Source organism: Chiloscyllium plagiosum, unplaced genomic scaffold (assembly GCF_037043375.1).
Source record: "Chiloscyllium plagiosum isolate Xiang-an unplaced genomic scaffold, Cpla_swu_hap1 HiC_scaffold_14, whole genome shotgun sequence".
In the NCBI taxonomy this organism is placed as follows: domain Eukaryota; kingdom Metazoa; phylum Chordata; class Chondrichthyes; order Orectolobiformes; family Hemiscylliidae; genus Chiloscyllium; species Chiloscyllium plagiosum.
The window spans coordinates 60,756,807-60,784,302 of NW_028270152.1; the positions used below are offsets into that span (position 1 = coordinate 60,756,807).

At 41.4% G+C, this 27,496-nt stretch overlaps 1 long non-coding RNA gene across 1 annotated transcript; it reads right to left on the reverse strand.

Moving 5' to 3' along the window:
• Nucleotides 1-20,848: 20,848 nt before the first annotated feature.
• Nucleotides 20,849-25,860, reverse strand: LOC148147973 (uncharacterized). Its single transcript, XR_015759276.1, has 3 exons — nucleotides 25,631-25,860; nucleotides 25,151-25,526; nucleotides 20,849-21,467 (listed from the first exon to the last, which is right to left on the reverse strand). It is a non-coding gene; the product is annotated as an uncharacterized LOC148147973 (long non-coding RNA).
• Between the last annotated feature and the right edge of the window lie 1,636 nt (nucleotides 25,861-27,496).

Genomic DNA, 27,496 nt, shown 5'->3' on the forward strand with positions numbered 1-27,496 from the left:
AAATAACCTTCTAACTTGTCTATTTGTATATTTGTATGTTCCCCTCCTATGGTCAGGTCCTGTTGCCACTTGTTATATGCTGTCTTGTTCCAAAGGAAAAAAGTGATGATTTTGAGTGTACCAACAGGAGTGATATTGCTGCCTCACATAGTTGACAAGCTGAAAGATGTATCTGAATAATTTGTACTGCATGTGAAGACTGCAGTAGTGTGAGGTATGTGAATAAGACAGCCTGTTATGGTTGTGATGCTGACCACCCTGGTACAATTATTAAAAAGTGTGCTTGTTGATGAAATCTTGTTCTAACCATTTGTGGCAAATCTTTAATTTCTTGCAGAGGTGAGCTGACCTGATCCAACCTGCTGGGATCACAAGATTGAGGAGTTTACCTTTATAAGGAAGCATATCGTTAAGTGGCAGAATCTTATTCTGTCAGTTCCAGAGTGTGCACAAAGTAAATGTTTACAATTGCATTGAACTAAATGCTACTTTTGCGTCCTTTCAGTTAGTGCTAAAAGAAAAAGTCTTCCCTAGGGCTAACCAGTATGATTAAGTAAGCTTTCTGCAGCAATGGTTACCGATGGAAGACAGCAGTCTCCCTTTGCTAGTTGATCAATTTGAACACAGCTATAAGTGCAGACCACAAAGGTATGGCTCTGTACCTTCAATCAACATGGGCTGGAACAGCTGAGGAGAAACATCAAACTTGACCACTTCTTAACCAATATTGGGCATGATTCAAAGGGTCAACTCAACTTAATTTAGCCTTTGGATGATGTGGTAAACAGGGTCCTAGCTTGATCTGGATACCTGTTCCAAGTACCCGGATTCCAAACTAAGAGGGAGTCTGTTCTCACCACCACCCACCCTCCAACCTGCTATTCTGATCCTAGTTTGAGACCGACAACCTAATCTGTCTATGCATAGAATTATACAGTATGGAAGAGGCCCTTCAGCCCAATGCATCTGCATCACCAAAACTACACTAAATCCACACTAGGCCCACTTTCCTGCACCAGGCCCATTGCTTTGAATGTCTTGACATTTCAGATATTTGTCCAAGTACTTTCTAAAGGTTGCGAGGTTACCCGCCTCAAGTACCCTCCCAGATCACGCATTTCAGACCCTTACAACCCTCTGGGTGATCCTCAAGTCCCCACCAAACCTCCACTGCCTTTCACCTTAAAATTATTCAATTATGAGGCCCTAAATAGTAGATCTACAGTTGGCTATTATTTCCATAGTGACAAATGGGGATGTCTTCGCTAGGTCTTACTGTCACTAATGCTGGTTCACATTCTTTACAGTGGAGCAGTCGTTAAAGTAACTTCTCGTTTCTGAGCAGCTGTAAAATCCACACTGAGCCCTCAGATGCTGGAACACAGATTAACAGTTCTGTCATCAGGATTTTCTCCTGCACACAAAGCAAGACTGCTCTGGTAGAATGCCAGACCCCAGGAGACCTTATTATTCTGCACTTTTCACACAGATCCTTTGGGTCTCACATAATGAGAAAGTTACTGCAGAGCTACAACATTTCTTCTGATAAAATACTTCATTAAATTTAAACAGTGTTCAAGAGAATCTCTCCCTTCTGTCTCCAAATCTGATGAACCACTGTAAACAATCACTTGCAAATATATGCAATCTCTTGCCTCCATTCCTACAGAGCATTGATTTTAACACTGATATCAAAAAACTTTTTCCGAACAGAACTGATTGTCACTAAAAGAAACATTGCTCCTTGAATTGAGTTGATATTTTCTCCCTTTTGCTGTCTTTCCCCATTTCTTCCAAGAGTCCTTGGTACAGAGCCATAGTTCAGAAAGAACCATAAGCATCCAGGAGATGATTGGTTATCTATACCTTGGTGATAACTATTCCACCAGTGTAAGGTGAAGTGGGGAGGTAGGCTTCCATGAACTAACACAGCCACTATGGGAATTGCATAAAGTCACAGTTAATTGTATCTGCACAACGCTCTAGTTCATCTAGCCAACTGAACAAACCATCCACCCAACATCTTGGCCCCTGTTTGGTGTGCATCATCATACCGTAGTATATTATAAATGCAGAGTATTAGACCTGCACTCAATCCTGTGCTCACCTGATCTACACATATTGCAATGACTTGTATTTATATAGCACTTCTAATGTGGACAAGCTTTGCAAGGTATTCCACACAGCATGAGGAAGACAAATAAACTTTCTTACAATATGTACATATAATTTTCCATGACTCCAGAGTGTCTCAAGGTACCTCACCAGTCAATTAGGTATGACTAAAATGTACTTCTTCTTGTCATGATTTATTATACATCGCAAGGCTCCACAAATACTACTGAGTTAATGGTGAGGTAATGTGTCTTAGAATTGTTGGTTGAGGGATAAGTATCTTCTTCTTAATAGAGCCATGGGAACCCCATATCCATCTGAGAGAGTACTCAGGACTTGATCTAGTATTTCATACAAAATATGGCACACTGTCAGCATTGCACTGAGGTTCTGGATGTAGGTTTGCTCGCTGAGCTGGGAGGTTCATTTCCAGACATTTTGGCACCCTGCTTGGTAACATCTTCAGTAGGCCTCAGGCGAAGCAGTGTAAATGATTCCTGCCTTCTACTTATATGTTTGGGTTTTTTTGGGTTGGTGATGTCATTTCATATGGTTTGTTACAGTTCTTGCAAGGTATTTTGTAAATGACATTAGTTTTGCTTGTTGTCTGTATAGGGTCTTTCAAGTTCATTAGCTGCTGTTTTAGTGTGCTGTTGGGTTTATCTGGCAGTCATTTCCGAGATGACTGCCACACTACTCAGACTCCTTGACATCATGGTAGACCACAAACCCACAAACACTACATTGGACAAACAGGCAGAAAACTAGCCACCAGGATACATGAACACCACCTATCCACAAAACGACATGTCCCTCTCTCACTAGTATCCTTACATACAGATGAGGAAGGACACCACTTCGACTGGGACAACACATCCATCCTAGGACAAGCCAAACAGAGACATGCATGAGAATTCCTAGAAGCAAGGCATTCCAACCGGAACTCTATCAACAAACACATCGAGTTAGACCCCATCTACCATCCCCTGAAAATAAGAACAGGAAATGACATCACCACAGGAAATAACATCACCACAGGAAATTACATCACCAACCCAAAGAAACCCAAACATATAAATAGAAAGCAGGAATCATATACACTGCTTCGCCTGAGGCCCACGGAATATGTTACCTAGTAGGGTGATGAAACGACTGGAAATGAACCTCCCAGCTCAATGAGCAAACCTACATCCACAACCTCAACCTGAGCTACAAATCTTCTCAAAACTCACTAATTGCACTGCAGTGTTAGCTGGGCTTATGTGCTCATGGATCAGGAATAGGGCCAAAGGAGGACTAATTGGAAAATGTTTCATTCTATAGCACCTTGATAAGAGCAAAACATCCCAGAAGAAAATATAGAATGGAGTCAGCTCAAGGCTTCCTTTAAGATAACATTATGTGTTTATCCAGAAAGAGAAAGCAACAAACATTTGTGCGTCATTTATATGAGGAAGACATTATGCACCAGTCACAACAAATGCTGATATATTTGAATGCAAATTACATCATAATCATTGCAACCCTGATATAACTAGCAATATTTTACTCAAACATCATAATGATAGAGTGAGGGCTCCTTTAATAATATTTTCAGAAATTGGACCGTGCAATACTACAGGAGTGAACAGGTTGCAAGTGTTTCACAAATGACTGGAGCTTAGGGATTAAAATATATTCTATTTCTGTTTCTCCTTTTTATTTATTTGGACTTACTCCAGTTAACTCCTGGCTGTGAACTTATTCTGGTAATGAGATGGAAAGACATTAGAGCATGGTTATATTTGAGCTTTGCTTTAATTATAGAACTCTACAAAGAAACTGACACAGCCTTGCACCTGTTAAAACAGGCATCCAGCTAACAGCACTCTTCACACTTCCATGTGACAGCCTTTACATATGTGCACACATTTGTATGATAAAACGTGCAGATACATAAGCATACAAACTAATAATGAAATCCAATATATCTGGAGGGTCATTCTTCAGCTGTAATACTGGACTTTTTTCTCTTCACTACTATCTGCACCCTTAAACTCATCCAGTATCACCCCTAACAACAATATGAATAGCTCTTCATTACTGAGATAGGCACCAAGATGTGAGCATCTGTGCTTCCAAATCCACAGAAACCACTGTTTTCCATTGTTTTCATAACAAAAACCAAGCAAAGGCCTTCCATTCTCTCCCTGAAATCCCATCTTTATGTTTTCTCCCATCTCCTATCATCCCTTTTCTGGTCTCACACATCAGATTGGGATTCTGAGCTGCTGATTCCATTCCCATAATCTGCTAATAGCATAAATTCCTGCCCTCATCCAGAAATTATCTGACATCATAAATGGTTCCTGCATCTCAGGGCCCACTACTATTCATTTCAAAATGCCCATCATCATTCCTTTCTTAAGAGAAAACACCATGACTCTCTGTCCCAGCCAACTATCACTGATTCTCCAGAGTCTCTGAACAGGCCATTCGCCTTCTAAATACTGTTACCTGCAACTTCCTGTGATATCATCCTCAAACACTAGATCAGCTTTCACTATAATGACAATGGGCTTGATTTCTCCACTACTTCTCTCAGCCCCGCTACTGCTTAGGTATTGTTGGGTTGTCTGTGCTTTATTCAAATCTTTTAGTTCCTCCTAAATAGCATTGGGAAGACTGAATCCATTTTCTTTGGTCCTGACATATTTTTCATTCCCTTATCAATCCATTCCCTGTCTTCAGTTGAGTCAGAGTGCTTGTAGTATTGGTGACCCTGATTTGCATTTCCACATTGTCATAATCCCTCAGGCATTAATAAGTGCCTAACTTCAGCAATTTGGCATTCCTCTAGCCTGACCATAATCCATCTGCTGCTGAAATATTTGCCCATGGTTTTATCTCCAGACCTATTGCCTGGCTTCCATAATACGCTGCTGTCTTGTCCTATTACACACCAAATTCCTGTTGCCCGTCACTTTTGTCTTTGCTGACCTAGTTCTAAATACAAACTACAACATTTTCATATTTAATTTGTTTTATGACCTCTTCAGATAAAGAGAGCAGATTTCCTTCCCTAAAGGATATCAGTCAACCAGATGGTTTTCACAACAATACAAGTTCATAGTCACCATTTGGTAGCTTTTGTTTCATAGTTCAGATTTTTATTGAATTCAAATATCACAATCTGCCATGGTGGGATTCAAACCCATGCCGGAGACCATTATGAAGAGTCATGGGACTCAAAACATTGACTTTACATTCTTCTCATAGATGCTGTCAGACCTGCAGAGTTTCTCCAGCAATTTCTCTTTTTGTTCTGCCAGAGCATTCACCTGGGGTTCTGGATTACTTGTCCAGTTATATTATAAGTATGCCACCACTTTGCCACAAATATTTTTTCCATAGTTAACAGTTATATATGCATATTTTTTTTTACCACTGCCACATGGGCAGCACGGTGGGCAGCACGGTGGCACAGTGGTTAGCACTGCTGCCTCACAGCGCCATGAGACCTGGGTTCAATTCCCGACTCAGGCGACTGACTGTGTGGAGTTTGCACATTCTCCCCGTGTCTGCGTGGGTTTCCTCCGGGTGCTCCGGTTTCCTCCCACAGTCCAAAGATGTGCAGCTCAGGTGAATTGGCCATGCTAAATTGCCAGTAGTGTTAGGTAAGGGGTAAATGTCGGGGTATGGGTGGGTTTCGCTTCGGCGGGTCGGTGTGGACTTGTTGGGCCGAAGGGCCTGTTTCCACACTGTAAGTAATCTAATCTAATCACATCCATGCCTAAGTCTCTGACTTTTCAAACTCAGGCATTTTGAACATTTTGCAGTTCTTCCAAAATGCATCCTCTTCAGTCTTAGAAGACAGGTCAATCTTTGCCTTGAGGATGGTTAACCTTGATTCTGTTCTTTACCCTGAAAGGTCTGTAAACTGTTGTCATCATGACACTCCTTCTGGTCTCGATGAATAATTTGTGGATAATTGTTCTGTAAATTTCCCTGTAGTTCCTTTGTATAATTCTTTTAATTGTATGAACAATATACAATCACTGTTAGCCCACTTTCTCTTGAACAACTTTAGTTTTGCTGTTATGGTTTCATCTCCATTTTGTTGCCTTTAGGACCAGTGACCCAACTATGGTACACAGTGACATCATTATGGAGGGAAGCTTGTTGCTTCCAGTTAGGCTGTTCCTTCTCACAGATGTTATTAATGTCCTATGGAGTCAACCTTTTTGTCAGGATAAGAAGTTGCTTCTTCAATTCCCTGCCCACCAACAATTCTGATGGTGATAATCCATATGGGAGTAGGTTAGTTCAGTAATTTATCAATGCAGTATGAAACTCAACATTTTTCTTCCAAAGCCTTTACTGTCTGGATTCCATGCTTGTCTTCCCCATTCACATGTGTGTTTGCTCCAAGTTCAAATTCAAAGCTGTCTTTAAATCAACTGAAAGGCTAGTTAGCAAATTGTAGTTAATTATCTGATGTGACCACATGTAATAGTTCTGTTCTCACCCACTCCCATGGCCTGGTGCAGAAATGGCAGGTATCAATTACTCTTGCTCTTCTGGCCTGTGAATAGTGTAAGTCTCACCAGATGTGAGGACTCCAGTTTTCTTTGAAATCCCAAGCCAGCACACTGATGGCCAAGCCCCAGCTCCAGTTGTGATGATCCATGGATAATGTTGTCCGCAGTAAAGCCTGAATGGCCTGCTTTTCATCTAACAGTAATAAGTCATCCATAAAACCATAACAGCATAAGACATAGGAGCAGAAATTAGGCTATTCAGCCCATCAAGTCTCCTCTGCTATTCGATAATGGCTGATAAGTTTCTCAACTCCATTCTCCTGCTTTCTTCCTATAACCTTTGATCCCCTTGGCAATCAAGAACCTATCTATCTCCATCTTACTCAATGATCTGGCCTCCACAGCCTACTAGGGCCATGAATTCCACAGATTCACCACTGTCCGGCTGAAGAAGTTTCTCCTTATCTCCATTCTAAAAGGTCTTCCCTTTACTCTAAGGCTGTGCCCTCGGGTCCTAGTCTCTTCTACCAACAGAAACATTTTCTCAACATCCACTCTATGAACTGCTGTTGGTGTTTGAAATAGGTATTCATGGCCAATCCACTGGACCTTTGGTCTTGCCAACCTTTATCATAATACCAGCAAATGGTAACATCTTCTGTTTGTGTTATATTTGATTGAGCCTGTTCAGACTTGCTGACCACAGAAATACAATTGTGCAACTCCATTTCAGAAATAAATTTCTCACTATTTGTTGCTTTGGAGAGTGCAGCTTCCACTGCCTGTACTTGTTCTCATAGGCAAAGCTGATATTGTAAAGATGAAGAGCTGAGAGGGTCGCAGCAGAAAGAGCTGAAGACTACAGCGATGGGAACAGTACTGGCTACCAGGTCAGGTTCCAGAGGTTAGTATCACCTGTTTGTCAACTCATGGGAGTTGAAATAAGCAATGATCAGTGCTTGTGAATTGTTCATTAGAACAGAGTTGACTACTCAGCCTGTTGAGCCTGTCCTAATCAGACTCAAACAACTGAGTTTCTACAGGCCTCTGTGGAAAGTAATTCCAAAAATTCACAACTCTCTGAATAAAGAAATTTCATCAATTCTCAAACCTAAGTGTCATCCCTCTTATTTTCACATTACATTGATAAATTACTTAGAGGTTTAGATTCTCCAACCAGGAGAAACATCTGCATTTATTCTGTCAATGTCAATAAGTACTTGGTAAATTTCAATAGATAATCTCTCATTCTTCAAAGTCCTGGAAGATACAAGCCAATTTTTCAACCTCTGTTCATAGGACAGTCCTGCCATCCCATGATCAAGTCTGGTGAAGCTTTGTTTCACGTCTTCTGAGGTAATAATATCTTCCCTGAGATAAGGAGGCTAAAACTACACATGCTACTTAATTTAACCAAGGGCCTATACAATTGGATCAAGAGTCACTGCACCTCAATTTTAAATCCTTTTGTAATAAAGATTAACATTCCATTAGCCTTCCTAATAGCTTGCTGCGCCTGCACGTGATTTATTGACAAGGCTACCCCCAGGTCTCTTTGCATATTTGCACTTTCCAACCTACCAGAGTGAGAACCTCACATTTCTCCACATTATATTCTACCTGCCATACCGCTGTATACTCACTAAGGCTAGCCCAATCCTCTCGCAGCAGCTTCACATCTTCCTCACAATAAACCTTCCACTTAGTTTTGTATCATCCACAACTTTGAAAATATTACATTTGGTGCATACCCAATGATGTGTAACTGTCAGATGACTTGAGTCTATCTGTTGACCATTGCTTTGTGAGGCATATGTCAGAACAAGTAAAATAACGGACAAAATGAATACATAACAGCAGTAACACTAGAACATAGAACAGTTCAGCCCTTCAGCCCTCAATGTGCCGACTTTTTATCCTACTCTCAGATCAGACAAACCTTACATACCCTTCATTGTACTATCTTCCATGTACTTATCCATGTACTTACTTGCTTAAATGTCCCTCATGTATCTGACTCTACTACCACTGCTGGCAGTGCAGTCCACGCGTCCACCACTCTCTGTGTAAAGAACCTATCTCCGACATCTCCCTAAACCTTCCTCACCTTAAAATTATCACCCCTGGTGATAGCTGTTTCCCCCTGGGAAAAGGTCTTTGGCTATCCAATCTATCTTTGCCTCTCATCATCTTGTACACCTCTATCAAGTCACCTCTCATCCTTCTTTGCTCCAATGAGAAAAGCCCTAGCCCCCTCAACCTTTCTTCATAAGAAGGTGAGATGGTTTCCACTCCTCCTGTCACCATCTGTATTGATAGTTATTGATGTTTGTACACCAATAAATGGCCCATAAAAGAGAAAAACAAAGCTGCTTGTACATGTTCTGCACTCCTGGAATGAGCTTCCTGTTGGAACGTCACTATCCAGAATTGGGTTGATGTGCATCCACTTCTCAGTGTCCATCTTTATTGATAGCCAATATTGGGAAACATACGTTGATTGTGCACAGTGAGAAAGAATTCATATTGATAATGCACCCTTCACACAAACTGAAATCATGGCTGATCTGGTGATTCTGCATTCTCTCTCATTCATTCTTTCTTTACTTCTCTCTCTCCTTCTCTCCCTCTCCCTCTCTCTCTCTCTCTCTCACACACACATACACGCACACTCACACACATGCACACACAATCACACACTCTTTCTCTTTCTCCTCCCCATCATTAACTTTCACACTTATTCTTATCAAGAATCTATCAATCTCTACTTTAAATATCCAAAATCTGCCTTCCTCAGTAGAAGCAGATTTCCAAAGACACATGATCCTAGGGAAAAAAAGTAATCTTTGACTGTCTTAAATGGATGACTTGTTATTTTTAAACAGTAACTCCACGTTCTAGACTCTCTCAAACGAGGAAACATCCTTTGCACATCCATCCTGTCAAGACCCCTCAGGATCTTGTGTGTTTCAATCCAGTTGCTTCTTGATCATACCTAATGGTGTTCCAGACAACACCATCAGCATTCTTGAGTATATCCTGTCACATTGGCAGTATAGACCCAGTTGAAGTGTGGCGTAGTGAGATACAGTCAAGCAGGAATCATCCTGGAAGTCCTCAGCACGGACTCTGGAACCCATGAAAGTCTCATGGCACCAGGTCAAAACGGAGGGAGCACTCAGGGTGACAAGCACACAGGATATACTCTGGGTGAGGTCTTCACTCTTCATCCCCAAGAGTCGCTCAGCAGCACTGCTCCTTTCTGAGCTGGTCAAGTCCGAAAGGACATACCTCCTGGATCTGCTGCATCTGCAACAAGTGGGGAAGAAATCAACAAGAAAAACATATTTGACCCCATCCTATCAGAGATGTGTTTTTCCACGACAGTATCAGTAGGAGTGACCTTCACACAGACCTTTTGGGGGCAAAGTCCTTCATTGGGAATACATTTAACAATTCTAACTGCGTGGTACCATTGTCATGCTAAATTTAGTGTATCTGTCAACTCAAGGCTGGGCATCCATGAAGTGCTCTGAGCCATCAGCAGTAGCAGAATTGTACACTGCAACAATTTACAACCTCAAGTTCTGGCATATCTTCCTTTCTTCACACCATCAAATCAGGGGATCTGGTTCAGTGAAGAGTGCAGCATTGCATGCCAGGCTCAGCGCCAAGTATTTGCCTGGTGAAGCTACAACACATGATTAATTGCATGTCGAAGAGCATAAGTAGCCAAAGATAGCCAGGACTAAGCGATTCTACAGCCAATGGATCAGATCTAAGTTGTGCAGTCCTGCCACATCCAGTCATGAATAGTGATGGAAAATTAAAGACCTCATTGGTAGAGGAGGCTCTACAAATATCCCCAATATCAACAATGCAACAGCCCAACACGTGAATACATTCACAACAAACTTCAGCCAGAAGTGTCAAGTGTATGATCCATTTCGGTCCATTCCAGAACTCCACAACAACAAATGTAGGTTTTTGACCAATATAAGTCACTTCACATGTTAGTAAGAATGGCTACAAAAGCTATTGGCCCTGACAGCATTCCAGGGAAAGTACTGAAGACATGTGCTCTGCACTTGCACCCCTAGCCAACATGTACCAGTGTGGAACAACACTAGTATCCATGGAAAATTGACTAGATTTCGACTCTCAATCATCAGTAAAGTGTTGAAAAAAATAATCGGCACTGCTATCCAGCAGCCGTTGATCACAGTGTCTCAGCTTGTGATCTTATTACAGCTTTGATTCAAACATGGACAAAAGAGATGAACTCCATAGGTGAGGTGAGAATGACTGACCCTGATAGCAGTACCATGTCTGACTGAGTATAACATCAAGGATCCCTAGCATAAATGGAACTGAGGGAAAGTCTCTGCTGGTCATAGTCATACCAGTGTGAAAGAAGAATGGTTGTGGAAGTTGGAGCCAGTTGTTTCAGCTTCTGGACATCTCTGCAGGAGTTTATCAGGATAGTTTATTCATTCAGATGCTTCATAGTGACCTTCTCTCTGTTTTTACAGTCAAATGTGGGAGTGTTCACTGCTGATTGCATAATATTGAGCACCGTTTGTGGCTCCTCAGATATTGGAGCAATTCATGTCCAAGTGCAGTAAGAACTGAACAAATTCAGATTTAGGCCTACAAGTGCAGCACGGTGGCTCAGTGGTTAGCACTGCAGCCTCACAGTGCCAGGGATCTGGGTTCAATTCCCGCCTCGGGTGACTGCCTGTGTGGAGTTTGCACATTCTCCCCGTATCTGCATGGGTTTCCTCTGGGTGCTCTGGTTTCCTCCCACAATCCAAAAAAAAATGCAGGTCAGGAGAATTGGCCTACTAAATTGCCCATCATGTTAGGTGCATTAGTCAGGGGTAAATATAGGGTAGGGGAATATGGGTCTGGGTGTGTTGCTCTTCGGAGGGTTGATGTGGACTTGTTGGGCCAAAATGGCCTGTTTTCACACTGTAGGGAATCTAATCTAAAGTGACCACTAATATTCATCTCATACAAGTGCCAGACAAAGGCCATCTCCAGTAAGAGTAGCCATCATCTCTCTCCATGGATGCTGTCTGACCTGCCACAATCGCCAGCATTTGTTGCTTTCAGCACATCATCCCATAACGTCCAATGATATTGTCATCACTGAATCCCCATTATCAGCATCCTGAGAGTTACCATTGACCAGAAACAGAACTGGTTTAGCTATATGGATGCTGTGGTTATAAGAGAAGGTCCTGGCCTAGAAATCTTGCAGTGAGTAACTCATCACGTGAGTCCTGAACCCTACCCACCAACTGCAAGGCACAGGTCAGGATGGAATACTCACCATTTTGCAATGATGAGTATAGTTCCAACAACACATAAAAAGCTTGACTCATACAAAATAAAGTAGCCTGTATGATTGGTACCATATCCACAAACATTCACCCCTTTCACCAGCTTTCAGGAGCTGCAGTGCTACAACGTACAAGATGCACAATGGAAATCCACCAAGGCTCATTAGACAGCACCGTCCAAATCCATGATCACTGCTATCTGGACAGAGAAGAGCAGCAAATACATGGAGCACCTTCACTTACAAGATGTACTCAAAGCCACTCACCATCGAGACTTGGAATATATCAGCATTCCTTCACTGTTGCTGGTTCTGTGACTCCCTCCTTAACATATTGGCTGTAGCTATACAAAATGGACTGCTACAGTTGAAGAAGCTCATCACCAACCTCTCAAGAACAACTAGGGATAGGCAATACATGCTAGTCCAGCCAGCAATACCCTCATTCCATGGATTAATAAAAAAGGAAATCTCTGTATCTGTGAAGACATTTTTGCCAACTCTTTCACATTGAACAGGATGACCAATTGCTTATGGTCCATCACTATGATCACTTTCATGCCAAGGATGTAGTCTGAAAATCCCTTGAAAGCCCATGTAAACAAGAAAGCCTCTTTCTATATGAATATGATTCGGAGATGCCAGTGTTGGACTGGGGTGTACAAAGTTAAAAAATCACACAACACCAGGTTATAGTCCAACAGGTTTAATTGGAAGCACACTAGCTTTCAGAGCGACGCTCCTTCATCAGGTGATTGTCTGATGAAGGACCTGATGAAGGAGTGTCGCTCTGAAAGCTAGTATGCTTCCAATTAAACCTGTTGGACTATAACCTGGTGTTGTGTGATTTTTAACTTTATATGAATATGGATTGTGTCTCCATGTCTGACAATACACTGGAGGTTTCTGACATTCATCTGATTGCTTCTGAAAGTGCACTACCCAATGCTGAGATGTTGACAGTGGAAAGTATGGTGTATAGTGGATGAGGACATCAGTGAATGATAACACGTCCTTGATCTTCTGGACAACCTCCTTCTAATGTTAGTCCCAGCATTACATTTGAGGAGTTGCGTCAAAGGTTCAGTGTTAGTTGTAAAGTGAGGCAAGAACTTTGCAAACTGGTGTAACATCCTTAATAATCTTCAGAGATTGAGAACTCATTTTAGAGTCAGAAACTACTTAGCAGCCTTCATTTTCTGTCAGGTTGGCATTATTCCATCCTTGTTGACAAAAAGTCCCAAGAGGTAAATGGATTCCTTGGAAAATTCTTACTTGACATTGAACATGACTACCCAAATGGTAGTCTGTTGAAGGAAAATCTCCAAAATGAAGTTATAAGAATGGTAAGCAGTCCTGTGTGCTCACCTGATGGCACAGCCATTGACAATGGTGTATATAAAGATACAAACAAGTAACTGAAATAGGCCATTTGGTCCCTCAAAATGCACACCATTTAATAAAATGATAGCTGATCTGACTAACAGCAAACACACATTCCTGTGTACCCTGATAATCTTTCATCCTCTTGCTTACGTAGATTCTATCCACCTCTGCCTTAAAAAGATTCAAAAATTATTTTTCCACTGGCTGTTGGGGTAAAACTCCAATGGCTGATGACCTGTGAGATGAAACATCTTGCCTCATCTCTGTTGTAAATACGTGTCCCCTTAATTTTAAATAGTGACCCCTAGTTCCAGATTATTCCATAAAAAAGAAACATAGGTTTTAATAAATGTGGGGACTATCAGAATTTTATATAACTTTGGGTTGAAACCTTACTTTTAGACAAAGTGGCTAACCTCTCATCTAGATTCTTATTTTTTTTTTATTAGATTCCCTACAGTGTGGAAACAGGCCTTCAGCCCGACAAGCCCACACCAACCCTCCGAAGAGCAACCCACCCAGACCCATTTCCCTCTGACTAATGCACCTAACACTATGGGCAATTTAGCATGGCCAATTCACCTGACCTGCACATCTTTGGACTGTGGGAGGAAACCGAAGCACCCAGAGGAAACCCAAGCAGACACGGGGAGAATGTGCAAGCTCCACACAGACAGTTGTCCAAGGCTGGAATCAAACCCGGCTCCCTGGCGTGGTGAGGCAGCAGTGCTAACCACTGAGCCACCGTGCTGCCCCCATATAAAATTTAGATTAGATTCTCTACAGTGTGGAAACAGGCCTTTCGGCCCAACCAGTCCACACTGACCTTCCGAAGAGTAACCCACCCAGACCCACTTCCCTCTGATTAATGCACCTATCACTATGGGCAATTTAGCATGGCCAATTCACCTAACCTGCACATCTTTGGACTGTGGGAGGAAATCGGAGCCCCAAAGGAAACCCACGCAGACACGGGGAAAATGTGCAAACTCTACACAGTCGCCCAGGCTGGAATCAACCTGGGACCCTGGTGCTGTGAGGCAGCAGTGCTAACCACTGAGCCACCGTGTTGATTGTCTACTGTAGACATAGAGTGGATTTCCCTCATCCATGTTTAGGTCTTGATGGACCCATTGGACTTGAGTACAATACCCATGCCTGATCAACATTCCCTCAATCATCCCTAGGGAAATGACATATTCTGGTAATTTCCTCAAGTTGCATCTGAACTAATTTCATTAAGGGATGCAGAATTTTCCTGGCCATGTGGAGACATATAGTTTAGCACCTTTATTTAACATGATGCTGCATTCAGTACGAACCTTGTCCCATCCTGTAACAGGTTAGGATCGCCTGAACTTTTACTCCCGTGACATTCAGTTTCTGTGACCTTTCAAAGAAGGTTGAAGGTAAAACATTTATTCTTGCTTGTGAGTGAAGTTTCTTCATTATGATTGAAACACACACACACCCTTTGTGTGGCTGGTTTGCTTGCAGCGTATCTTTAATTTTAAAAGCTGTTCCACTTTAAGCATGTAGTTTCAACTCTGTAGGTGTGATTATCTTGCTTCACCATAGTAAACAGTCAGAGAAAAACTATCCAAAATTGAGCTTAAAATTAATGAGATACCCATTGACATAAACAAGTCTTGTTGACTCAGTTTGGCTGTGTCACAAATGTCCTTTAATAATAGGTATATTTTCTAATGCCAGTGTCTCTACTATTATCATCTTTGTATGAGAAGACTTTTGACTTTATACTGCTCTGTAACTTTTGTTCATGTATACTTTCTGGAAATGATCTGTGATTTTATGGATTTCGGATTCTTTTTTATTAATGCTTACATCTGAGTAGCCTCCTTTTCCAGAGCACTGACAGTAACTTGTAATACCTGCTACATGGCTGGCTCTTTGTGTTGGCTTGTCATAGGGTTTGTAGGCCTTACGAATTGAATGAATTCTGCTGCTTTCCTGTAATAAGTTTGTCCCTCTCCACTCAGGACCTCTCTGATTCTTTCTGCTTTCTGTTTTTGGGTAGAATGGTAAATTTTATCAGGTATTCAACTTCAATGATAAAGTACTTAAACCAGAGCCCATCTCCACCACATATCCATGTACCACTGCTGGATAGCAATCAGAAACCAGATTGCAACTAATTTTCTGCTGATGGTGAGGCCAAATGCAGTCCTCTTCCATTAATAGCATCCAAGTTAAGCCTCAATTCAGAGCAGTTATTGAATATGCAATCTTCCTTGTCTGCATCACCCTTTAACTTGGAAGGAATTAAAGACTAAACAGGTACCTGGCATGAAGAGTTAAACAATAATAAGACATGTAACACGTGAGGGTGTGCCTTCTGACACACAGCAGTATATCAATGTTGCCACTCCTCAGTTACATTTATCAACATTGGCATGACATATTAACAGATTATTCAGCTGTGAAGGACTTCATTGCTACATTTTATCATCACCGAATATCTAAAATTATCGAGGTACTACACTGTGAACAATGTGCATAACCCAAAATGAACGTAGGACATACAATTCAAATTAAATGCATTGCTCCATAATGTCCTAGCTGCAAGCAACTACATAAGCACAGAGTAAATAATTTAAGAATAGTTGCATTTTCAATAATTATTTAAAAATTTATGACTTAGAGGGAGGGAATAGCAGAGGGACAGAGGAAGACAAAGCTCCAAATCTAACAGAGACACCTTACTTTCTGCCTGACTTCAGATTGGAAGCCTGATCTGAAATTGACTGCTCACTTTGCCAAAAAAAATGAAATCTAAGAAGCTTTGTGAAAGTGAATGAATACTGTAATGTAATGAAGGGATTTTGTTGGCAAACAGTTGGAGGTTAGGTCCTTTTGTAACTGGATGCACAGGTCTTCGTACATTTGAGAGGTGCATTTCATTGCTCTTTATAGGTGAAACAATAGAGGATTAGGATTCAAATTCTCAACAAACACAGATAACAATAACTTCAGCGCAACAAAAGTACCATTCTATTCAGTAACATCAAAAGTAATTGAACAATTGGGATTCATTTGCACTCTAAACTGTATCTGAGTTGATTGTAAGTGTGCTTTATGTTGCAATATAGTCCCAGCACATCTTTGTTTCCTGCAGGAAGATGAAAGGCTATTTTGCTCTCTTATTTCCACATCTATAATTCTGCCAAAAGTCCCAGTGTGAGTGGAAAAGAATATGCTGTCAATGTAAGGTATATTTGCTTCAGCTAAATCATTAAAAATGTGTGTTGTCATTTTGGGCTGCAGTACAAGGGACCAGTGTGATTAGATTACTTACAGCGTGGAAACAGGCCCTTCGGCCCAACAAGTCCACACTGACCCACCAAAGAGGAGCCCACCCAGACCCATTCCCCTACATTTACCCCTTCACCTAACACTACAGGCAATTTAGCATGGCCAATTCACCTAACCTGCACATTTTTTGACTGTGGGAGGAAACCAGAGCAGCCGGAGGAAACCCACACAGACACAGGGAGAACGTGTATACTCCACACAGATAATTGCCTGAGGCAGGAATTGAACCTGGGTCTACTGGCACTGAGGCAGCAGGGCTAACCACAGTGCCACCGTGCCACCCATGTGTACAACAAATTCTATAAAGGCTTAAAAGATACACATAGCTTCCTCTACCATTAAAAAATTTTCCCTTCTGTTAAGATCTTTGTATAGCATTTGATCTATTCACTCCCCAAAACTTCTTGTAAGTTATGTGAGGGTCTCAGACATTGAACAACTTTCCATTGTTGCACATTTGTAAAGAAAAACCAAAATGGTTTGGTTTAGTTATTTAAGATGGTCACAACTACTGAACAAGCAGAAATTTTCTGAAATTAAATCTGAGCAACATTACTGTCTTCAGTCACCATTGTAATACTTGTTCCTAGCACATGACTCCATCCCCTCCTCTGACAACTATTAAAATTGTATATTTGATTAGATTCCCTACAGTATGGAAACAGGTCCTTCAGCCCAACAAGTCCACACCAACCCTCCAAAGAGTAGCCCACCCATTCTCCTACGTTTTCCCCTGACTAATGCACCTAACACAATGGGCAATTTAGCATGGTCAATTCACCTAACCTGCACATCTTCAGATTGTGGGAGGAAACTGGAGCACCCAGAAGAAACCCACGCTGACACGGGAGAGTGTGCAAATTCCACACAGACAGTCGCCTGAGGTGGGACTCAAACCCAGGTCCTTGGCGCTGTGAGGCAGCAGTGCTAACCACTGAGTCAACATGCTACCCATAATCTTGTAATCTTAGTGGCATATCTGACACTCAGGTGAATGTCAGAGCACATACCTAATCCATCGTTTATCTTACATTTGGGTCTAAAAGCTTTAGTACTTGATTGAATGCAATAAGCACCACCATAGAGTTGATACCATGAGATCTGATGGGAAAGTAAAGTTGCATTTCGTGAGAGACAGACGTAAGATTAGGAATCTCAACATCTGAACCCTGTTATTGTTTGCAAATAGTTGCGCAGATGCAGTATTCTATATTATGCTAACTCTACCAGACATTACTTGCTAGAAAAGAAGATGCCTACTCTTGCACACATTAGACCATGTAAACACCCTTAGAATATATGGATCATAGCACACACAAGATGAGATGAGAAATTTCTTCACCCAGAGAGTGGCTATGGAATTCTCTGTCACAGAAAGGGGTTGAAGCCAAAATGTTTTCAAGTAAAAGTTATCTATAGTTCTTAGCACTAAAGGATCAAAAGTATGGGGAGAAAACTGAGATGGATGGGTAAACATCATCATATTGAATAGTGGAGCAGGCACAAACAGCCAAATGGCCCCTCCTGCTCCAATTTTCTATGATTCTTGAGATGATTCTATGGCTTTAAGAGGTGTATTTTGTCCTGGTATTTTTTTATGAAGAGAGGTTGAAACAGAGGTGGCAAATGATATGCGCAAAACCAATAAACAGTTTGTGAGGTCTTGGGTTTTTTTAAAGTTGAAACAATAGAAGCCACCTGACTGGAGGAAGTTTAGATTAGATTTCCTCAGAGTGGAAACAAGCCCTTCGACCCAACCAATCCACACCAACCCTCTGAAGAGTCACCCACCCAGACCCATTTCCCCTCTGACTAATGCACCTAACACTATGGGCAATTTAGCATGGCCAATTCACCAGGCCTGCACATCTTTGGACTGTGGAAGGAAACCCACACAGACACAGGGAGAATGTGCAAACTCCATACAAACAGTCACCCAAGGCTAAAATCGAACCTGGTACCCTGGTGTTGTGAGACAGCAGTGCTAACCACTGAGCCACCGTGCCACCCCCCAGTTTGGGAAGAGCAATTTTTACTTTAGCTTTCAGTAGCAGCTGCTTGGGTCTTGAAGCTAGATATGGAAGCTCTTTTTCCTCTCTCCGTCATAGCTAAAAGCTAGGGTTCCCTTCCTGCTTTTCAAGTTGCATGAGAAACAATATATATTAGTGACTTTGCCTTTATCAAGGGTGTGCTTATGGGATGTTATGATACTGGAACAGCTAATGAGTAGTTTATTATTTGTTAAGCATTTCAATAGAGTTACTGTGAAGCAAATTATTTTCTTTTATTTCTTATTTTGTCTGTATTTTAACCATAGCGTATGAATAAAGTTTGTTTTAATTCAAGCCTTGTAGTTTGACCAATTGCATTGCAAACAGAATGCAATGCCTGGCACTTGCCTTTAAATAAGAAAATGCCAGAGTCTCAGCTATCGCCTTTCATGTTCTGACGGGGTTTGGTCTGGGCCATAACATTCTACCTATTTCCATTCCGAGAAATCTGCAATTCCATCCCTGCCACAAAAACCTCTGTTGCTAAAATCCTAACCATGGCTTTTGTCATGTTTTATCTTGATTGTTTCAATACACTCCTGACCACATTTCCAAATTCTACCCTCCAGAAAATAGAAATCAATCTAAATCCTTAATACCCATGTCCTAACTATTTCGCATTTGTTCATCACCACTGTGTTTGCTGTGACCTTCACACCTGGCAACACCTCAATTTTAAGTCTTATCCCCAACCTTCTCATCTATCTCCCCTCTTCTCTCCTGTAAGTCACTCCTGAAAATTTACTTCTTAGACTTGCTTTGGTGATCTACCGTAATACTAAAGTGGCTTGGTGTCAAATGTTTTGTCATAATGCTTCTGTGAACTATTGTGACACATTTTAATAAGTGAAGGCAGTGTACACAAATAATATTTTGCTGTAATTGCAGCCAAAGTAAAATCATGGATGTGAAATATTCTCTCCAGCATCTAAAGTATCTTGCTTGTTATCACTGGACAATACTTGTTGAACGAGTGCTCCAGAAGTTTTGTGAAGTCATTCTTTAGTTACCAGGTTTGCCTTTAGCTCTTTATTTTTATACTATGGGGAATTCTAATTTCCACCTCATTAACATCTTTTTCTGCTAACCATGCAAATCCATTGTCAGTGATATTCTGGCATAAGAACTAGAATGGACAATTCAACTCCTTGAGTCTGTTCCACCATTTAATTAAATCATGGCATATGTGTGCCTCAAAGCCATTTACCTACATTTGGTCTAGATCCAATGATAGCTCTACCTAAGAAATATCCACTGATGAGTCATCAGTGCTCCAATTCATTCAGCATTCACACACTCTTTGGGGAATTTCTGGATTTCCACTGCCCTTTGTGTGAAAATGTGTTTCCTAATTTCACTCCTAAATGACTAAGCTCTAATTTTAAAAGTACTAAACTTGTAATTTCTACACCAGAGGAATTTGTTTCATTGTATTTATCTGATCCAATCGCATCTTTATTATACCTTTATGAGATTGGATAACAAGTTTGGGTAATCAATATTCAAATTTAATTCTTTTAAGAGCTGGTCTTAAGTATCAGTGAGAAATGAATGTGCCTCTGCGGCAGAAAATTGTAGGGTGAACTGCCACTTCAAATATTTGAGTACAGCATCCAGGCAGGCAGTCCAGTGCAAAACTGAGATTGCTGCATTATGACAGATACCTTCTTTTGGGTGTGACCAAACCTGTCCTCTCAGGTGAATGTGAAACATCCCATTATACTATTACAAAATGCAGGCCCGTTCCCCGAAGACCACGCCAATTTTTAGTTTTCAATGAACACCTAAGGAAAGGTAATCTAGTCCTTACCATAATGCCATTTGTGAGGCCTTGCTGTATACAATGTATTGCTGTGACTCTTCCATCACAACAGTGACTATACTGCGAAAGCACTTTCTGTAATTGATTTGGAACTGTCTGAAGTTGTGAAAAACATAATATAAATGGATGTGTTTTTCTAACATTCTGGTGAATGTTTTATGTATCCAAGACCAAACTAATAAACATTTTCTAGCAATAAATGCTGCCAGAGAAATCACATCCCATCAATGAATTTTTAAAATGCAATGAAATTTACTTGTCGTTTGGCATGCCCTTTCCACATATTTAATTATGTATTCAATGTTTAAAAGTTATACTTCCATATGCATTATGGGAATGTTCAATCGTATTGTACAGAGTTTAGGAAAAAGTTTTGCATGATGTTCTGTCTGCATTTTACCTTTAAAATAATACTCTGGAAGACAAATCCAAGTAGATAACATTTTCATTCAAGATTAGCTACTCTTTAGCCTGCAAAAAATTTAAAAACACAGAGAATGACAGCTGACTTTGCTACTGGATACTGCAGAGGCTTTCAGGCAGGGCCCTTCCACATTATAATTTGGTTGAGGTGACATAAATATCACAACCAGGTTCTGAATGTTTCAGGCAGATGAGGCCTGGGAACCATACCAATGCAATCTAATGAACATTTATTAACTATTTATAATACTAACAGTGACATGGTTCAGCAGGACTCCATTAGAACCTTTATTTTCCCTCAGGTCCTGTTTTCATGTGATGTGAAGTCAACAGAAATCATGCTAGCTATTTTCATCCTACTTCCACATTCCCCTCCCCATCCAAGGTCTCTTTTGTCGAAGGTGTCAATCTCCAACATTGTTCTTGATCTGTTCTGAAGTATTCAGGGACATGTGTGCTTCATTATTTTCTCCCTGGAACACAAACACGTTGGCAGAGTCAGATACTAGGGTTGTAACACTGTTGATGACTTGAAAGCAAAATCATTGTGCAACAGAGAAAGGTGAATGTATTGGCGCGTGAAAATGAAGCACTTTCAGCTCCAGTTAAGAGCTCCACAGTTGTATCTTCTGCAGCTGCGGTGATGACAAAAGAACAATTCAGATCTTCATCCAACAAGAAATTAGGTAGATAATAAGTGGAATGAAGGAGGCAAAAGTGAGGACTGGAAACCAAAGTCTAGATTAGAGTGGTGCTGGAAAAGCACAACAGGATTTTCCTGCTTCTCGGATGCTGGTTGACCTACTGTGCTTTTCCAGCACTCTAATCTAGACAATAAGAGGAATGAAGACCACCTCAAAGACCATTCGAAGGATGAATGAATGATGATTACCTGCTCACTCCTGGGGCAAGAATTTCTCCTCTGGTAAGTAGTATCAACACTCCACACTCTCTTCAGCTTGAGATTACTCCTCTGCAAACAATTACATCTCGGGACCTCCAGCAGAAACTAAGATTTCACCATAATCACTAATAGAATATACGTGTAGATTCAAGGAAATTTGACTGCTCTGGACACTTACATCAAGATAAGGATTGGTAGCCACAGACCTGACTGAACATTCAAGATTAACATCAGGTGTTCCCTCCAAAAGGGTACACTGATGATCAGAGTGACATCTGGTTCTGGTACTTCTTCAGTTACTCACTCTGTGGCCAACATATTCTACTGATACCCTTATAATCTCTTTTAATGTGATATCATGTTTAAACCCTCTTCTACTGGCGTATGTTCAGATTATTCTTTTACCCCATTTCTCATGCATGAATCCTTCTCTATTATTTGATAGTGTTGTCTGACTATCATCTTCTCTGAAGCCAGTTTATCCTTGGACATGATACAGCCAAAGTTGAAAAGTGTGGCACTGGAAAAACACAGCAGATCAGGCAGCATCCGAGGAGCAGGAGAGTCAACGTTTCAGGCATACGTCCTTCATCAGGAAGGGCTACTGCCTGAAAGGTTGCCTCTCCTGCTCCTCGGATGCTGCCTGCCCTGCTGTGCTTTTCCAGCACCATACCTTTTGACTCTGACTCTCCAGCATGTGCAGTCCTCACTTTCTCCATGATACAGACAATCCTGCTGTGAAACAGAATGCTGAATTTCAGCAGCAATCCTTTTAGCTCCACTTCAACCTTTTGCTGCATAAACGGTTCCTCAGCGATTGCTTGAAAACCTACCCATTTTGGTTGAGAACAAGAGATATAGAATATCATTAGTTTGTCTGGTTGACCCGTACGACAAAATGGCACTCTGCAATTCTATATCTGCAGATTGCAATGTATTGTCAAATCTTCATCTGTTTGGTGATACTGGAATCTATTTATTCCTTTTTTAAATTCCTACCATTATGTTTCAGTTCTTTCTGCTGCAGCATTTTCACAGGATAGGTGTTGCACATGGCCGAAATACAGTCCTCTTCCGTGACAGTTTTTTCCAACCAAGTGTGCTTCTTTGATGTTCTTTTTCAGAACCTCAATAGTCTCCCTCATGTAATATACGGGTCCTGTGCAACAGGGATATCAGAGCTGTCATGGACATCATTTACACAGGCTTCATAGATCAAAGCAAGATTCCGAATCTCCTCCATCAATAGACCAGCAACAGCATTGGCATCTTTATTAGAGTCATAGAGATGTACAGCACGGAAATAGACCGTTCGGTCCAACTCATCAATCCCAACCAGATATCCTAAATTAATCTAGTCCCATTTGCCAGCACTTGGACTCTCACCCTCCAAACCTTTTTTATTCATACACCCACCCAGATTAAATTAGATTAGATTAGATTCCCTACAGTATGGAAACAGAGCCTTCGGGCCAACAAGGCCACACCGACCCTCCGAAGAGTAACCCACCCAGACCCATTCCCCTACCTTATATTTATTCCTGACTAATGCACCTATCATTATGGGCAATTTAGCATGACCAAGTCACCTGACCTGCACATCTTTGGATTGTGGGAGGAAACCGGAGCACTCGGAGGAAACCCACACAGACATGGACAGAACGTGCAAACTCCGTACAGACAGTCGCCCGAGGTTGGAATCGAACCCACGTCCCTGGCACTGAGCCACAATGGCACCGTTGTAAATGTTGTAATTGTACCAACGTCCACCACTTCTTCTGGCAGCTCATTCCATACACGCACCACCTTTTGTGTGAAAATGTTACCCCTTAGATCCCTTATAAATCTCTCACCCCAAACCTATGCCATCTAGTTCTGGACTCCCCCACCCTAGGAAAAAGACCTTTTTTATTTACCCTATCTATGCTCCTCATGATTTTATAAACCTCTATAAGATCACCCCTCAGCCTCTGATGTTCCAGGGAAAACAGCCTCCCCCTTTAGCTCAAACCCTCCAACCCTGGCAACATCCTTGTAAATCTTTTCTGAACCCTTTCAATTTTCACAAATCTTTCCTATAGGAGGGAGACCAGAATTGCACAAAACATTCCAAAAGTGAGGCCTAACCAATGTCTCTTATAGTTTTTCCTTAAAGAGCAAATTAAGGTCCAACTTGTCATCTTGAGGCTTCATCCTTGGTGCATCTATTTCCTGCTTCATCTACCTCTCCACAAAAAAAAAAGATCTATGATATCCTCCTGTGGTCCTATGAACATCATTTCTTCAACAATGTCTGATTACAGTGTATTGAATCAAATAGAATTTCTTCTGCTGCTGGTGACGAAAGAAGATTCAAAGCTACACAAGCTTATTGTTTAAGAAAGAACAATTCTGTTTATGAATGACACACAAACTATGGGTAATCTCTCTCCTAAATCAAAATGCAGCACATGCTAGCCCTTACTTCCTCAATGAAATACTGTGCCATTGAGTTGAATGGAAAATGGTTGGGGAAATTTAGGCTTCAGCCACATCCTCGTCTCAGAAAGAATGGAGACTCCTGTACCTTGGCCCAGTTTCAAATTCATAATACTGCCTTAACCAAAACATCTGCATACTAGAATTCTTTCGGGTCAATCACTTCCTGTAAGGAGAAATCATCTTGTTCTTCGGTACTTCTTGGACAGTTGTACAATAAAATGATCTGGTTTTAAAATTTTCTTCTGGAGACAGGAGCAAAGCATCCAAAAATGACCCCTTTTTGGTATGTTTGGCACTCAGCACAAACAACTTGACAATCTTGCACCACTGAGGTGATCTCCAACCACATTGTAAATGTAAAGCAATATAAAGCGATGACTATGCCCTCTTCCACCAGTTCTATATTCTTCCTTCACATTAGCAACTGTGTAAGTGATAATTTGGACGAAGTCAAAATTGACAATTTGCCCTGTGCTCTTGGATCAAAAGCTTGCTTTGCTTAAAGAAGTGCAGCCTATTTGGTGAACAGCACTGACATAACATCTTCCTTAAACTGCAAGCATTCCAATAAAGCTTAATCCAGTACTCCTACCGCAAGGTGGTCTCTTATAAGCTCATCACTCAGTTTACATATTGGCGATACTCAGCAAGGCTGTACAGTTTATTAATAAAGGAATTAATAGCCACCATGGCCTTTTATTGTGCTGTATGATCTATTTCTGATTTATTATAGAATGCACTGTAAACTAATATCAGGCCTTAAAGACTTACTCTCATTCAGCAGCTTCTTCTTCAATCACCTGCCAAATCATAATGGTGGCTGAACTGCTACTGATTGCATCCAACAGGACACCAGCCTGATTCTTGTTGGGCTTCTGAGCACATCCAGTCAAAGCGATGATGCCAACTGAATCATTGCCCAGCATGATCAGGGCCCTTCACGTGTTCCAGGAGCTCAGAAAGTTGGAAGGCTTTTTCCATCGCTCTGTTGATTTCCAGTCAGCCAACATGAGACTTTGGTAACAATCAGTGGCTTAGATTATCGCTGTGGGCACTTTCTTAAACGTGCTGTGCTGGACCAGTGGCCTTTCATTTTCCTGCCTCGATCAGCATGAGCTCGGATCCTTGATAAAGGCTTTGCAGACTGCTGCCACCATATAGAAATATCACAACTGAGTTATTTATGCTTTTGACAGATAAAGACTGGAAACCATACTGGATCAAATTAATACTTTTTTTTTGTCTACTTACACATTCGCAGAGACATAGTTGAATAGGACGACATTGGAACCTTCTTCCCTGAGGGTCTATTCTATATGATCTGCCATCACTGGTGTTACTCTCTAACACTAGCATTACAGCTATTAACCTCTTAAACTACAGAGTCTGCCTTACTGTATTCAATACCTAGAGACAGGAATCTCTGCCTGTATTCAAGTTGGTTTTGCTGCTACTGAAAAGCTAGAGCTGAAACAGTCTAGTGCAAAGGTAGCATGAGTGTGTAGGTCTGCGTTTACACACAGCTGTGGACAGACTAACTCCATGTCCAGCACCATGGAGACAATATGTCATCCCTGGCAGCAAATATCAGTACCAACACGTGATATCTGTTGCCAGCATTGTTCTTCTCTCCAGAACTGTATGGTTCTGACACATGAGCTGTTTATTTTTTATAAATGCCTGAATCTAAAGCAATGGATCTGAGGAGCAAAACCAGCTCATGAGGCGGCACTCTGTCTTTCTAGTCAAATGGCCAATGCCTGTTCCATAAAACATTACTGCCTTCGAAGGCAGCACACGAATACAAATGGGGAAATCAAACGTCCCGTATTTGTGCAGACAGTGATGTGCGGCTCAAAGGCAATTAGGTCCTCCCCCACCCTCTGTTAATGACAAAAGAAAGTGTATTTTGATTGCAGTTTGATGCGAGGAGAATGGCTGACACCACCCCCCTGCTGCGCCATTCATTTTCAGAAACACTGATGTAGGCCTCACACACACAGTAATCTATCCATAATTAGCAGCTGCTGTCTCCTGTCACATTATATAAATAAATAGTCGAGCTTCAGCCGATGGAGATGATGCTTGATGAATGAATCCTGTGGCGATCTCAGTTAGTACTGCAGGTGATAAAAAGGAAAACAGACAGCGCCTTAAATCATAATTTAGCACGATTTAATGCTCAGCAGTGGTGCGACAGTTCACACATTCAGAGAATGTTTCACCCTGATACAGCATGAGATGGGAGATGGATACGGAAGATTTTGTGGGGGTTGGTGTTGGCGGGGGGTAGCTGCAGAGAGGGAGGAAGGTTTTCCAGAATACAAATGATCAGAAAACTGGAACTGCTCACACATTAAGTCTCCAGCCTCGGTGAAGTTCGTCGTGGTTGAAACTGAAAGATCATTACTTTGTACCCTGTCTGGATAGAAGGTTTGGGAAGATTGTTTGTCTCGGTAAGGACTGGCTGTGGATCTGTTTAGCTGTCAGTTAGATTGGGCTTCAAGTGATTCAGCAACACCATTATTTCATGCTGCCCACCACCAGAGCCCATGTATTTGCCTGGTTAATTTATCAAGCAGCAGCTCCATTTGACGTTTTGGCTGTCCATCTAGTTATAAAGTCATAGAGTTATACAGCACAGAACCAGACCCTTCAGTCCAACTCATCCATGCTGACCAGACATCCTAAATTAATCTGGTCCCACTTGCCAACATTTGGCCCATATCCCCCTAAACCCTTCCTATTCATGTACCCATCCAGATGCCTTTAAAATGTTGTAATTATTCTTGCCTCCACCACTTCCAGCTCATTCCATACATGCACCACCTTTTAAGATCCTTTATAAATCTTTGCCCTCTTACCCCAAACCTATGCCCTCTAATTCTGGACTCCCCCACCCCAGGGAAAAGACTGTGTCTATTTACCGTTTATAAAATCATGCCCCTCATGATTTTATAAACTTCCACAAGGCCACCCCTCAGCCCCCAAAAATCCAGGGAAAACAGCCCCAGCCTGTTCAGCCTCTCCCTATAGCTCACCCCAAACCTGTGCCCTCAGGTTTTGGACTCCTGTATCCTGGGGAAAATATCTTGGCTATTGGAAAGAACAGAGTCA